Genomic DNA, 16,077 nt, shown 5'->3' on the forward strand with positions numbered 1-16,077 from the left:
GGCAATGAATACCCCACACCGCCCTTACAGGGAACTGACTGCTTGAGGCGTTGCCTTTCAAAGATTGTTTTTTCCTGGTCGCCTTTAGTCCTGACAGCCAAGACAGCATAAGACAGAGCAGACACTATTTATATGTTCCTAAGTTAAATCACGCTTTCGGCAAATCCGTCCCTAAAGTGCATCCGATGATGCGCCGCGTGTGTGGGTATACATATATATTTCGCTGGCCAAGATGGCCATCCAGCAACGCCGAAACGCAACGGATGAATTCATTTGCGACGAAATCGGGCCCTCACGATGATTGATGCGTTTTAGATGGACCGTCTTGGCACGGACGCTGTGGTATGAACTCGGTTCCCAGAACTCTGCACGCGAAATAATGGGTCATGCCCTCACTCGTGGCTTATATTCTTTTCATTTGCTGTCTGGGAAAATCCTCCCGCATCCACACTTCCTTCTTTGCTTCGCTTCATCTTAATATGGCGGACAGCCGAGGTGGTAGCTCAGTCCTAAGCCACGAGGTTTCGGGATCAATTGCCGAGAAATAAAAAAAAGGCAAAACGTATTTGTGTCGATATTTTGGCTAAGGGGTATTATGCTCGAGTGCAGCTTAGGAGCGAAGATAGAGGTCGGCCCTGCGCCTCATCACAGCAGCTGGCTGTTCCCCCGCGCGGGGCAACGAGTGAGTTACTTCAAGTATTTTGAACTTTACACGAGTCGTTTGCGTGATTTTAATAATCTGCTTAAAATTCTTGCGGCGACGGCAAACAATGTGAGGAAAGCTTACGATGCCACGTATTAAGCGCAATCTCCTTTCAAAACGCGCGCGTAGGCTGACGTCACGAGTCCATCGATTCAGCGGAGTGATACACGACACGTAGTATTGCCGTTCTTTACTTGAATCCGAATATAGTAATATTTGGGGCGCCATTGTGCACTTTAACAAGTTTAATTCATTATCTGACTATTTAGAGCACGCCTAGAGCCTTTTAATTGATCTGTAATGAGAGGCACAAGGCTAAACGCCCCGTGCCAATCGTGTCCGGACCCGCCGCGCCAACTACCCTAGTGACGTCACACTGGCTCGTAATGTGCTGTCATGCTACGCTGGCCATGAAACTTGATTTTGCACTCGTTGCACAGGTTAAACGTGCTAACAATTTGATAAAATTGGCCATGTGGACTCGCTAGTGCGTCTTCATAGCCACAGTCAGCAATTCAGCGGGGAAGACGGTGCGAAAAAAAAACAGCCCTTTTGAAAGCACTTTTTTTGTTACAAAATATATCGTCGGAGACAGTCCAGAATATGGCATACACAATTCAGACTTAAATGGGGCAATGTAACTGGAAAATGCTTGCAACGGGCTTAGGCGACCCTTTAACGGTTCCCAGGTGGTCCTCATTCGTCTGTAGACGCCTACACGGCCTGCCTCACAATTCACGTTGTGCTTATGGACGTGAAGCCTATTCGAAAATGTACAGGGCGTTAGAAAAAGGAGAAAGCTTGCAGGAAGCAAGGAGGAAGCTGGCTATTGGCAGAGACAATGTACGCACTTGGAGATAAACAGGCTAACATTACGCACAATATGGAAGAGATAATAAAGATCGCAGAAAGATTCTGCACAAGGCTATACGCCAGCGAGGCTGGAGCGGGGCAAAGTACCGAGTCCACAAGCGTAGATTGCAATGTTCCACCAGTAACGAAAGAGGAAGTAGAAAAGGCACTTAAGGGCATGAAACGAGGAAAACGTGCAGGCGACGATGGCATAACCATACACCTTCTAAAAGAGGGTGGAGATATAATACTAGAAAAGCTTGCTAAACTATTCTCAGAATGTTTAAGGACTTTAGAAGTACCAAAAGCTGGGAAAACGCCACCTTAGCATTAACTCAGAAGAAGGGAGATAACAAAGATCTTAAGAACTACAGACCCATCAGCCCTCTGTCGGTTGTATTCAAGCTGTTTACCAAGACAGTAGTTAGCCGCATAACCGCCAGCCTAGGCTTCTAACAACCCAGGGAACAGGCTGTGTTCAGAAAAGGATACTCTACAATGGATCACATCCATGTTATCAACAGAGTAATAGAAAAATGCGCAGAGTATAACAAACCACTTTACATGATATTTATGGACTATGAAAAATCGTTCGATTCAATAAGCACCGCCGCAGCAATGGACGCCTTAAAGGACCAAGGAATAGAGAAGACCTACCTACGACTCCTAGACGACATATATGAGGAATGCACTGGCAGAATTACCCTTCACAAGCAAAGTGATAAATTACCGATCCGAAAAGGAGTGCAACAAGGAGATATCATTTCACTAAATTTGTTCACAGCACGTCTGGAGAGTGTATTAAGCAGGCTTTACTGGGGCTTTACGGATAACCGGCGAATCCTTGAGCCATTTAAGGCTTGCAGACGACATTGCCTTGCTCAGTGAATCTGCAGAGCAACTCCAAAACATGATTGAGGAACTAAAATCACAGAGCTTCGCTGTGGGGCTAAAGATAAACATGAATAAAACTAAAGTGATGATAAATAAACATGCTGAACGCGCCTTTTTTAGACTAGGAGACGAAACACTGGAACAAGTACAAGAAAAGAATTACCTTGGCCAGATGGTCCGTGCGGACCCAAACCACGAGCAAGAAATCAAGCGCAGAATAGGACTAGGATGGGGTGCATTCGGCAAGCACTCGCAAATAATGAAAAGTAAGATACCTCTATCCCTAAAAAGAGAGGTATTCAACCAATGCGTCCTGCCGGTGATGACATACGGAGCGGAAACTTGGCGACTTACTAAACAATTAGAAAGCCAGCTTAGGTCCGCTCAACGTGCCATGGAGAGAATAATGTTAGGAGTAACGCTTAGGGACAGGAAACGAGCTACCTGGATTAGGGAACAAACTCGGATAGATGATATCGTAGTCCAGGTTAAGAAAAATAAATGGACTTTGGCTGGCCATGCAGTACGACGAACGGACAACAGGTGGACCACAAGGACAACAGAATGGACACCGCGAGACGGGACTAGAAGAAGGGGAAGGCCATTAACTCGATGGAGAGATGAAATAGGAAAATTCGGAGGCAAAGAATGGACACGGGAAGCACAGGAGTGAAACGGGTGGAGGTCAATGGGGGAGGCATTCGTCCTGCAGTGGACCTAAATAGGTTGTTGATGCTGATGATGATGACACGAAGGTCTGCAGGATCACTGATTCATTCCGCGGACTGCGTGTCCCGTTGCGCAACGCGATCGATTAGTGCGCCAGTTGAGTCGTGTGTGTATTCGTAGCGGACGGATTGTTCGCCGCTTTTTCGCCCTAAGATTCCGATGGGGTATCGTAGCTGATTTGTAAGAATACAGCAATAAAGTTAGGCAACAGCGCAGTAAAATAAACTCGCTACGCACGACAAGCGCATTGGCAGGGTAGACACTTATTTGCGGTCCCTTCAGCAAATTCGCTCGAGGTCGTTTTAAAACGAAGCTTTAGATGGCTAGGTTTCCGTGAATTGTTTCTGCGCGGGAGCAAAAACGCCTTGAGGAAAAGTCAACCTAGCTGCGAATGCTCACCAGAAAACGGCTGAAACTCTTGTTTTAGCAAAAGATTGCTTACAAAATCCGTGTGACATTTGACCGTTAAGATGACTCTACCATTACGCCGAGTTTTTTTTACTTGTCCTAATTAGTTCACAGTTAATGAGTTCGTACCTCAATTAAAAATGCTGCATCACCTCTGTGTCATGCGCTAAGCAGCTTAGCTGGCCATACACCTTCACAAAGTGGTGTGACCGATGATTTTTTTTTTTTTTGCAAAAAAAAAAATTATAACGCCATTCTCTCGTTATCTCAATCCCTGTGGCCATCTTCGTAAACCATCCGCTTTGTCCGCAAATTCCCACTGCCAGCCAACCCTCCGCGCCGCGCTCCTCGCGTCACTAATGCGGACGCAACTGGATTACACCATTGGTGGTTCCTCAGCGCGATATTTGTGCGCGTGCCTGCTCTCGTTCATGCGAGATACACACGCAAATTCTTCCTTTGCCAATCAAGCTACCATCTTCCCAACACAGACGTGGGTGCGGCGGGCAAATAACTTTGGAGTCTGCTCCCACTTTATGTAGACCTTCATTGCGCACAATAGGACATATAAAGTGCAAACTTAAACAATTTGCCCTATTTCGAGAAGCGTGGCTCGATGACAATAATGGCGACGCTACACCCTCAACAAAGACAACGAAAACGAGGAGGCTCTGACCTAGCGACCCAGTCACCCACTCGAGTACTCAAGAAGTCGTGACCGCGGAAACGCAAACCGCTCGTGGGGAGAGGGAAGTAACGACAGCGCTGGAAGTGTAACATCGCCACTATGCCCCAACCCGTCGCGTAAGCGGTATCAAAATCAGAAATAAAATATATGAATGCTTCACACTAAAAAGCTGCGTGGTCTGTGCCCCACTGCACACATGAACGACGAATAGCTGCGGCCAAAAGGATACATTGAACGAATATTTATGCCCGTCATACGATTTGGCTCCAAAATTTCGCCTGCCCTAAGACATCACGTAATACTAAACGGTACGTTTGCATTGCATAATGTCACTCGGTAGACCAGATTTTTGTAATTAAATCACGTGCTGAGCTTCGTGATCGCCCAGATTTGCCTTTTATAGAACGATTGGTGATTCACGTGCGCTGTCGTAGAACAGACCATCAGGTCTGTTTAGAGTGTGAAGTGATGCACCTTAAAAAGCCCCACGCAGACCAAACGCGTAACAGTAGTTGTGGGGGTTTGTTAAGATTATGTAACAACTGCAACGCTGAACAGAAACGATCAATGTTTAGTTTATTATTCCACTGATTCGACTGGTTTTATTTATTTATTTATTTATTTATTTATTTATTTATTTATTTATTTATTTATTTATTTATTTATTTATTTATTTATTTATTTATTTATTTATTTATTTATTTATTTATTTATTTATTTATTTGTACATACCGCTGGCCCATTAGCCCCCATGCAGGGGTGGCTACATTGAATTTCCGTTTTCAACATAAGGATAACGTAGATACTTAGCAGGCAAGAGAAAATAAAATAAAATTGAAAAATGCAAATGGACAGAAGCAGCATGGTGGTAACGCTGGCAACGCTCAGTCGACAAAAAATATATATAAACATAAAATACCCAAGTTTTGCTCTTTACCACGCGTTAACATTCTACGTCATCAAAGGCTCTTACAGAGCACTCAACAGATGGGCTGTTGACGGCGTCCGCCGGTAGTTTGGTCCACAGTGCGATGGCTAATGGAAATAACAAGTACTGATGTGCGTTAATGTTGTTATTGGGTTGCCTCATAGTTTTATTGTGGCTCCTTCGCGAAAAATGCCTGAAGGGAGCTTGGAGGTAGTCAGTTCGGGGTATTTTATAATGGTCGTGGAACGGAAGATACAGAAACATTAATCTGGATGTCATTCTGTAGTCGGCAAAAGTTCGGAGGTCTGACCATTTTCGTAGATCAGACACCCCAGTAAACCGGATGTAACTGGAGAAAATAAAACGCGAAGCCAAGTTCTGTACGCGTTCAACTTTGGAGACTAAATATTCTTGATAGCGGTTCCAAATTATGTCAGCATACTCTAGGGTGGACTTAATCAGAGATTCATGGGCGTTAAGTTTAACCATTACGGGTGCCTGGCGTAGACACCTTCTCAAGAAGTTATGCTTACCTAGAGTTTTACTACATATGTTGTCAATGTGGCTTTCCCAGGATAAATTACTAGAAAAAGTGTCACCTAAATATTTTTCCTGGCTAACCTTGACCACTTCAGTATCCTAAATTTACAATGGAAATTTAAAGGAGTTTTCTTGTTGGTAAACGTGATGCTGAAAGTTTTGGTTTTATTTAGTTTCATACGCCAGTTTTTGCACCCCGCATGAATAGAAGTTAATGATTTCGTAAGTTTTATCGTATGTCTTGTGTTGTTGACTGCTGTATACATCACACCACCATCTGTGAACAGTCGAGTTGTAATCGATGAGTTAACAAAGAAATGGATATCGTTGATATAAATTGAAATTAAATTGGGAGTGAGGACCGATTCTTACGGCACCATAGAAAAAATATACAGAAGCTTCGAGATATGTTCATTTAAAGCAACTTATTGTTTTCAATATTTTAAATACCACTGAATCTATGACAAAACTTTCTTTTCAACCCCTATTGCATATAGTTTTGTTATAACATCCTCATGGGGAATGACATCATATGCTTTCTAGAAGCCTAAAAAGATTGCATCTAATTGACCCCTTTCGTACAGTGAATCGGCAATATCGTCCTTACTGAAGTCAGCAAGTTGGGTAACTGTTGACAAAACAACTCTAAAACCATGTTGACGCTCGTAGAGCAGGACATTAGATATTAAGTGAGTCATAATTGCTGCTATAAAGATAATATATTCAAGCATTTTGCAGCATGTGCTTGACGAAGAAATGGGCCAGCAATTGTTGAAATCTTGTTTTGAGCCTGATTTGTGGATTGTTTTTATTTTTGTACAGCGTCAGTCATCAGGAATTATTGGTCTATTAATCGAGACGCGTACATATTGTACAGGTATTTTGAAATCCACTCAGTGTATTTAAATAGAAAGGTATATTTGTTATGCAATCAGTGCCAGAAGTCTACCTTGCGTAAAAGGCTGAGAACACCTTCCTCGCTGATATTTACTTCATTAATGGGGTTATTAACAGTATAAGGTTCCAAAGCTTCTTATGAACTAGAACGGGCAAACAATGGTTGAAAAAAGCGATTAATCTTTTCGGCTATAGTTACAGGATCAGCCACCGTAGCACTAGGCGATTTGAATTCTGGGACTGGGGTCTTTTCCGCAGTCAGTTAACGCCAAAACTTATGTGGCTCATGGCGCATAAATGAAGGCAGCGTGGTCGTGAAGAAATGCGTCTTCGCAACGTGTACTTTGTCTCGATTCTTTGTTCGATTATACATTATATCGATCATATCGATTGTTGATACGATTATTAAATCTAAAAATAGCATCTGAGACAGGAAAGAAGCCTAAGTGTCGTGTCTTTTTCTGCCACGGTACATGAATATCTTACAGCAGCGTATGTTGCTTTCGGCCATCCTCATCGCGTAGTCATGTTGTTAGCAGCCACGCTGTTCGCACTCGTAGAGTCACTGTTCCGTACGACTCACCTTACAAACTTGCTAAAGATTTCAGCTTCTCCAACTTGGTCAAATAAGAGGAAATTCTGAGACCACGGTGAAACCATGAAACCACGCTGTGGTCATAGCTTGAGCTTTCCTGCCCCGAGGGAACAAAAACGTTGACGGTATACACTGTGCGCGGTGTGCGAATAATTGGCTGTTCTTGTACGAAGACGTCTGTCTAGCGCATTTCCAGCACCAGCTTTCCTGGATTTGTTAGCTGTGTGAGTAACCACTGTGAGGCCAACAGTTAACTGAAACTCATAAAACATGTGTATAAATTGCAGGTTAGATCACCCATTACATACCCACCACAACAACCCCGATTATTACAATGTTAATACCTTTACGCAAATAACCACATTTCAAAGAATGGGTTCTTTCTGGATTTTTTTTTTGTTTTGCAGAAGTAGGTTTTACGTACGCCATTTGTTATGGTCATATGTTTAAAGGAAGGACTGGCACACGTTTGCATAATTGGGGGTTATATGTTTGTGATTGCGGATTCATGAATAGGCGATAAAAAGTATAAATCTTCTTTCGGGATTCGTCGCGTTGACGCTACACCTGGGTTCTGAGCGGCGTCCTATGGGGCTTAAAGAAGGAAGAGGCGAGCTAGGTTCTCCAGATTTATTTGCACAACATAACGTTCTTCACCGTGTACCAATCGCCAAATATACGAAAGTGATCAGCAGCGGAGAATCTTACATAAATAGTGAAATTAGTGCTCGGCAATACGAAAAAAAAAGTACACTACTCCGGTTGGAATTGCCAGAAAGGAAGGGGGATGTCGTTCAACTGCCTTCTAATTGTATAGTTTTCCGTACGACATGGCAGATTATGAAGAGATTCCTCCAAGAGTTGCTCGAGGAATGCGAAGGGTTGGTTGTCTCAGGCACGTCAATTGTAGCTCCCGTGCCGATGAAGGACTATAAAGGAAACTCGTTTTCAATCAAGGGAGTCTATGGCGCGGCCGCGATAGTTCATTTCCACGACGTTCAGCCATACGAGCGCTCTGCGTGTACGCAAATATGTTCAGTACGAAAAGAAATGACGAAATGCCGACCGGAACTTGTCAAGCTCACTGGCCGTTGATACATTGATTGATTGATTGTAGGGTTTAACGCGCCGACGCAACGCAGGCGAAGAGGCGCGCCGTAGTGGAGGGCTCCGGATTAATTTTGACCACCTGGGGATCTTTAACGTGCACCGAAATCCCGTACACACAGGCGTTTTTGCTTTTCGCCTCCATCAGAAAAGCGGCCGCCACGGCCGGGAAACGAACTCGCGACCTCGTCCTCAGCAGCGCAACGCCTTAGCCACTGATCCACCGCGGCGAGTAGAGCAGATGCATACTTACATATATATATATATATATATATATATATATATATATATATATATATATATATATATATATATATATATATATATATATATATATATATATATATATATATATATATATATATATATATATATATATATATATATATATATATATATATATATATATATATATATATATATATATATATATAAATATATATATATATATATATATATATATAGATATATATAAATATATATATATATATATATATATATATATATATATATATGTCTGGGGTCAGTCTTTGCGGTGATTTATTAAAATGTTTCCTTCATCTTAAGTCGAGCGGGAGCAACAAAAACTAAACTGGCAATTATACTGGCCTACCCTTGTAAAGAAAGACCATCGAAGAGGGGCCGCCCATCGACAACCGAGCGCCCACAATGGCACCAAGGGTGCATCAACCAAAAAGCTGATGCAATAAAATGAGCCGTACAGAACGATTGTTGGTGTCGGGCTTGAGTGTGCTGCCATTTAGGTTCCCTTCGTCTGGGGTTCTACCACGTGAAATGTTGACTACCCGCATGCATTCGTACGTTTCTAATAAGTACTCAACTCTGTCGTTTGTTTTGTTATCTATAACTTAGTTTGATACACTAACGAGAAAGTAAAGACTTTACTTTTTCACAGTAACTGTAACTGTAACGCTGTTACTTTTGACTGGAAATGTGCCCATGGGTGATTGTTGTTATGGTTTTCACTGTGACCACTCAATCTTATATATATATATATATGGGCGGGCGCCTACCCAGTGGAACCCTCCTTGTTACTCTTGACGTTGCTGCATTGTATACAAACATTCCGTTCGCCGAAGGAATTGAAGCGATTTCAAAATCTCTATCAGTGAACCCGCACCAACATGCACCAGAAGTGTACATAACTTTGTTAAAACTAGTTCTAACTCTCAATTATTTTGAATTTGACTCTTCTTACTTTTTGCAAGTTTTTGGAACTAGCATGGGTACTCCATTCGCACCGACCTATGCCAACATTTTCATGGGGCAACTTGAAGCTACCCTATTAAGCTCTTTTCCGCATAAACCTCAGGTTTACCTCCGCTACATCGACGACATCTTTATGATTTGGGAACACGGTCGCGCGACTCTAGAAATGTTTATATCCCATCTCAATTCTTCACATCCGACTATTAAATTCTCCTGCCAGTATTCTGAAAAAAAAGTGAACTTCCTAGATACTACCGTCATTCTAGACAACGGTAAACTTAAAACCACGCTTTTTAGAAAGCCAACAGACAGGCAGCAGTACCTAGATTATAAAAGCCATCACCCCAGACACTGCAAACAAGGGATCTTTGTAGGACAAGCCACCAGGCTTAGAAGAGTATGCAGTGATGACAGTGACTACGTAGAGCACCTAGACGAACTCAAGGCCACCCTTATGAACAGGAACCACCCCAAAAGCTCGCTCGATCAGGCGTACCAACGTGTGTCTAATCTCAAAAGGGATGACGTTCTCAAGAAACAGCGGCAAAACGAAAGCGCCAGGCCACCTGCCCTAATAACTAAATTTTCAAACGCCCTCCCAAACGTAAACAATATACTGCGGAAGTACTATCCCATTTTAGCTAGTAACGACCGACTTAAAAAGACTTTCCCGGAAGCACCAAGGGTTACCTACCGGAGAAACAGGAATCTAAAAGATATTTTAGTGCATGCTAAAACAGGGCCTTCAAAGCAACCAGTCATAGCCAGCTGCTCCCGCCCCAGATGCAAGACTTGTAGGCACCTGCAAACAGACTGCGTTGTAAAAAGCACAGCCAGTAATTATGTCCACAAGATTAATTCAAGTTTTACGTGCACTTCATCCAACATTGTGTATATGTTGGAATGCTCAATGTGCCACAAACAGTATATAGGCGAAACGAGCCAACCTATGAGCCTACGGCTTAATGGTCACCGGGCAGATACTCTTAGCAAATCCTCCATAGCTGTAGCGCAGCATTTCAACCAACCAGGCCACAATTTTGATGACCTTAAGTTATATATACTTCAGTCAAATTTTAAGTCTCCTAGGGACAGGAAATACCGAGAATCCTACTTAATTCACAAATTCAACTCCATGGAACCTGCTGGAATTAATGCGTCTAAGGGCAACTTGGAATCCTTGCGATATTCACCGGGAATACAGCATTAGGCATTTTCGTGCATATACCTCATCCAAAGACTATGACCGTTCACTCTGCTCTGTACCTGGTCACCTAATTTCTTTTTCTTTTTTTTTCATTCCTTAGCGTCTAGCCTAATACTCGCCCTCATGCCTCCAACTTTTGCTTTTGGAATTCAATTTTATTTATTTAATTTCTCCTTTTTTTTTACTCCGCGTGGTCTTGTGCCCCGTACGTCACTCTAACTTTATCTTTTCGTTTTTGAGTTTCAGGACAGGCCTGTTCCAGTAATGTTTCCGTGGGTGACACGTGCCATTTCAGTTGCCGGGTCATTGCTTTTTCTTTAGTGTGTGGGTTTATGTGGTTTCCCTCCCTGTTTTTTTCTCCTTTTTTTTTCTTTTTTCCTTGACCTAGTTAGTTTTCCCCCGTCTCTATCTTTTCTTTTGACCTGAGGCTTGCAGATAGTTTCTGATAAGGACCCCACCCTCACCGCCTGGTCTGCTTCCGGCGGTTCTGAGATCCTTCCCCTATACCCCGCGGCGGGTCAATAAGCACCCTCTCATCCTTTCTGTCCAAAAATTCCACGAATATCAACCATCAGCTGACTTCCGTGTGACCTACTTCGCGGCTTAAACTAGACAACCTTCTTGGCCCCTCAATCTCTCCCCCTACACACTCCGAAACCAATCAGCTTGCTCAATTTCCCTTCCATCTTTCCCTCTCCTTTCACCTGGGGTCCTACCCCTATATAAACCCTGCCTGCCAGGCGAGAGATTGCCCTGAGGAAAGCAAGTTCTCTTTGCTGAAACGTAGGCCACAATCGTGCTTTTACCTTGTTCGAAGTTCTTCTTCTCTTGTGTTCTCTACCATCTTCAAAGTTCTACTACTCCCTATATATATATATATATATATATATATATATATATATATATATATATATATATATATATATATATATATATATATATATATATATAAGGTAAGTAGGTTCAGGACACACGAGAAAAACATTAAAAAATCAAAGTTTACTGACGTTTCAGGAAGAGGACTTCCTTTCTTCAGAGTAGAGAATAAGTTGGTTTCAGGGTTATATATATATATATATATATATATATATATATATATATATATATATATATATATATACAGAAAATGTAGCAAGGGTGAGGGCAGGGCAAAGGAAGGGAGAGTTTGTAGAATGCGATCATGGTTGGTGGCAGCGAAAAAATAAGAGAAATGGAAGAGGTAAAAAAGGATAACAATAAATCACAGTCACGCAGTACGAACATGAGAAAAAAAGAACCAAAAAAGAAAAGAAACAGAACGAAAAAAATGTTTAACAAGGTAATTCCCCCTTTCCACCTTGGCAACAGGGGTGAGAGAGGGGTCAAAACAAGATATGCCCATTCATGCATTTGACATCGGCAAAAAAATTACAGTCACGCGGAACTAACAAGCGAAAACAAGAACTGAATAAAAGGAGAAATAGAAGAAAAGAAGAAGAAAAATTAAAAAGGTAATTACTCTTTCCCCCATTGGCAATAGGGGGGGAAGAGAGGGGTGAAAACAAGATATGCCCTTGCACGCATTTGGCATGTACATAAGAGAAATCACAGTCACCTGGTGCGAACATCAGCAAGAAGTACGAAGAGAAAGAAATTAACAAGGTAATTGGTATTTTTAGTGTCCCGTAGCAACTGGGGCAAGAGAGGGGTCCAAAGAAAATATGCCCATGCACGCAAAAGGCGCACGTCTGGCCATACACATCCGCTCTAAGAATCAGAGTCAGGTGATTGAAACATGAGAGTACAATTTTTGGCTTCTGTTGGTGGGAGGTGAGGGTCGCGCCCAAAAGCAGTCATACAGGCAGTTTCGGCAGGAAATGAGTGCACATTCCTATAGCAAGTGAAGAAAAAAGCTGGAAAAAAAGAAAAGGAGAAAAAAAGACAGGGTCAAAGAAGTCATGAAAAGAAAGATAACAGAATGTAGGTGCACGCGCATGACGCGAACCTGGAGGTACACATCTGGTCGGCACATGGTACCAGTTCAGGGAACGCCGAGGCGGCCAGCAACGAATATTAGAAAACAGCAATACAAAAAAGGAAGGAGAGAAGAAAGCAATCACACACTCTCGCGTGCGCAAATCGATTACAAGGAGAGAGTATCAAAGCTAACAATGGTGCCGCAGCCTTCTACGCAGAACACAATGTCCAGACTTGCTGGTCAAATTTGGTTTTGTGAAGCCACTGTGCTAAAAAACGTGGTGCTAGCACGAAACTATAACCGTCTACGGGGGGTCACCAACTGATGGGAGAATATTATCGAGCCAAAAAAATGAACAGGCATAACAATACTGAGGAATGCAGAATTCCAGCATATCAATAAGAAGGAGAGAGGAGGAGGAGAAGGCAAAAGCCGAAATTTTAATCGGAGGAAAGACACGTCAATTTCCCATAACTTTCATTGATGCCAAATGACGCTGACTTAAACTTATAGATGAAGTAGTACTCACGAACCTCGCGATCTTGATGCGTTTTAAAACTAGATTCAAGAATTGTGGCCTTCAGTTGTTCAAAAGAATGACCAGGAGTGTTAACATGCTTTGATAGAGGCAAAGAAGGGCAGGTTTTTGCATGGGAGCGGTGATTGTTAAACCTCAAACGAAAGGGTGTTTCAGTCTGGCCAATGTATTGTTTGCCGCAGAGGGTGCATTCCAGCAGGTATACGACGTTGGCGGAATCACAGTTAAAGTTCCCTTTTACATTAACATAATAGTTTGAAGCTGTGCTGGCGGCGCGCTGTGTGGTGGTCATTTGTGGGCATACCTTACACCGTGGTTTGTTACAGGGCATGCAACCAGTAGTCTGTGGTCGGCTGATGCTGGATTTGGTGAGAACGACACCAAAATTTTTGCTACGTCTATAAAAAACGCGTGGCGGCTCGGGAAATATTCTTTTTAGAAGTTCATTTTGAACAAGGATATTGTGATGTTTTCTTAGTATGGATGCAACTTTCGGAGAAGTGGCCGAATAGGTCAAAACGAGGTTTGCTTGTGAATTGGGTTTTGGAGCATTTTACGGAGAATTTCGGTGCGGTTCAACTGGTTAGCTCGTGTAATCACGTCATCGATCCCCTGCTCTGGGTATTTTTGATTCAAGAGCGCGGTTTTAAGTTCTCTGCAGTTAGAATCGAAATCCGCCTGGCTTGTGCTGATTCGCCTAAAACGGTGAGATTGGCTATAAGGTATTGCAGTCTTGCAGTGCCTGACATGGCTGCTGTGGAAGTGCAAATACTGGCGCGTGTCCGTAGGTTTCCTATAGAGATTAGTCTGAAGCCTGCCCTGAGAAACTGTGACTATAGTCACACTATGTTATAACATACCGGAAAATTATGTTGTGCGAAGAGTAGGAATGAGAGAGGGAGATACTCAGCCCACGCGGCGGGTGCACCTAGACGAGAAACGCAGTTTAATTCTCTCTTTTTTTGTTATATTTGTTCATCATTGTTCATTTTCTCTGTGAATTTTAGTTCATGTAGCAAAAATGGCCCAATTTGAAAAGTGCACCGCCCTGCAGATAAGTCGGGCATTTTTCTCTCATTTTAAAACCAATACAAAAGGCCATCTTGGATGTTTTTTTTTTCAAACGTCCACAAATAAAAGCCAAGGTTTTCCTTCATCACATGCCTTAACCTTAAAACATGTTGCCTTTTTGTTGTGATTTTGTAGCGGCAAAGCACCAAATACGATTTTCTTAGCTGTGTTCCGTTGACATACCAAGTGGTTTGTAACCAACTTCTGACGTCTACGTAATACGAAAAATATCCGGTACAGGCTTGTGCGCTCTACGCGGCCTGACAAATTAAGGATTATACCAGGCATTATACGCGTTGATGATAAGTTTGGCCATGTGAAATGTCGGGCAAAGGAACGGACGCCTGGAGAAAAATCTACCTCTAGATTTTGTGCTTATTTCATGGCTGAAGGCAGAGAAAACAGCTCAAAAAATATTTCGTGTATGAACGACGTGCGTGATAACTTAAAACAAAGTGGTGAACCTTTTTGTTTTGTTTTCCCGCGGAAACACACTTGGCAGAAAATATTGGCGTATTTGATGCTTCGAAGCTATGCCTGTGCGACGAGGCGCACCGTCTAGTGCAGAGCGACAGAAAAACTGGGACCGTCTGGGAATGTTTAACTAGAGTCGAAATAACCACACAAGAGTCACGTTTAGGGTGTGGGCCTTTGCCGTTGTGCAATGGAGCTATCTTGCGACTTGACTGCCCCTGCACAGTCGCCGCGAAAGAAGGGGAAAATTGGTGTTTTATATCACCCCAAAGTATGCCGGGAGTGCGTTATTTTTTTCGCTCAGACTTGCACTCTGCACGCGCAACCAGCAGCAGCATACCATGGTAACACTGTTGCGACCACGTATTGAGCGTTCATAGTGTTGCGATTGCTCTAAAGGGGGAAAACTGCGTGGGAGGTTGCGAAGATGACCTTGCGTGAAAGAGCAAAGCCTGAACGAGATTGACTACGCTTTATCAACAGCACGTGGTCGAACCATTTCGTCATGAACCGGTAACCGGTATTTATATTTCGGTTCCGTTTCGGTTCGGTTCCTGTTCGACACCCTGGTATATCATCATCACCCTGGTTGTACCCACTGCAGGACGAAGGCCTCTCCCAAAGATCTCCAGCTACGTCTGTCTAGTGCTGAGTCCACCCTTTACCTCTGAACTTTAGCAGCTCATCCCTCCATCGAGTCCTTATCCGACCCCTATTGCGTTTACGGTCTATTGGCAGCCACTCCGTTAATTGGACGGTCCCCCTGTTGTCCCTCATGAGCATAACGTGACCCGCCCATGCCCATTTTCTTCCCTTCTTTTGAGCTATAATGTCGTCCACACGAGCCTGTTCCCTAATCAATGCAGCTGTTTTCTTATCTCTAAGCGTGACCGCTCGCATTCTTCTTTCCATAGCCCGTTCGGCCGATCTAAGTTTCCTTTCAAGTCGCTTAGTGAGACCCCTAGTTTCTCCACCGTGCGTCAGAGAAAGCTTACTATTCAGGATATCAGAATTCCTATCGCTTACTGTTTCCAAGATTTTGTTATCTACCCTGAAGTGAAGTCACGTTTCTTGACATGGCATATATATATATATATATATATATATATATATATATATATATATATAAATTTAGAGAAAGATAAAACTCACAAAGCGCGCAGAAATAGTATAAGTAAAGAGTCGGATACACAACAAGAACAATAACAAAGGTTTACTTACGTAGCGGCAACGAGACTTGCCTTCGTCAGAGTACAGTT

This window comes from Haemaphysalis longicornis, unplaced genomic scaffold (genome assembly GCF_048455015.1).
Source record: "Haemaphysalis longicornis isolate Haplotype H1 unplaced genomic scaffold, Haemaphysalis longicornis Haplotype H1 scaffold_1, whole genome shotgun sequence".
NCBI lineage: Eukaryota > Metazoa > Arthropoda > Arachnida > Ixodida > Ixodidae > Haemaphysalis > Haemaphysalis longicornis.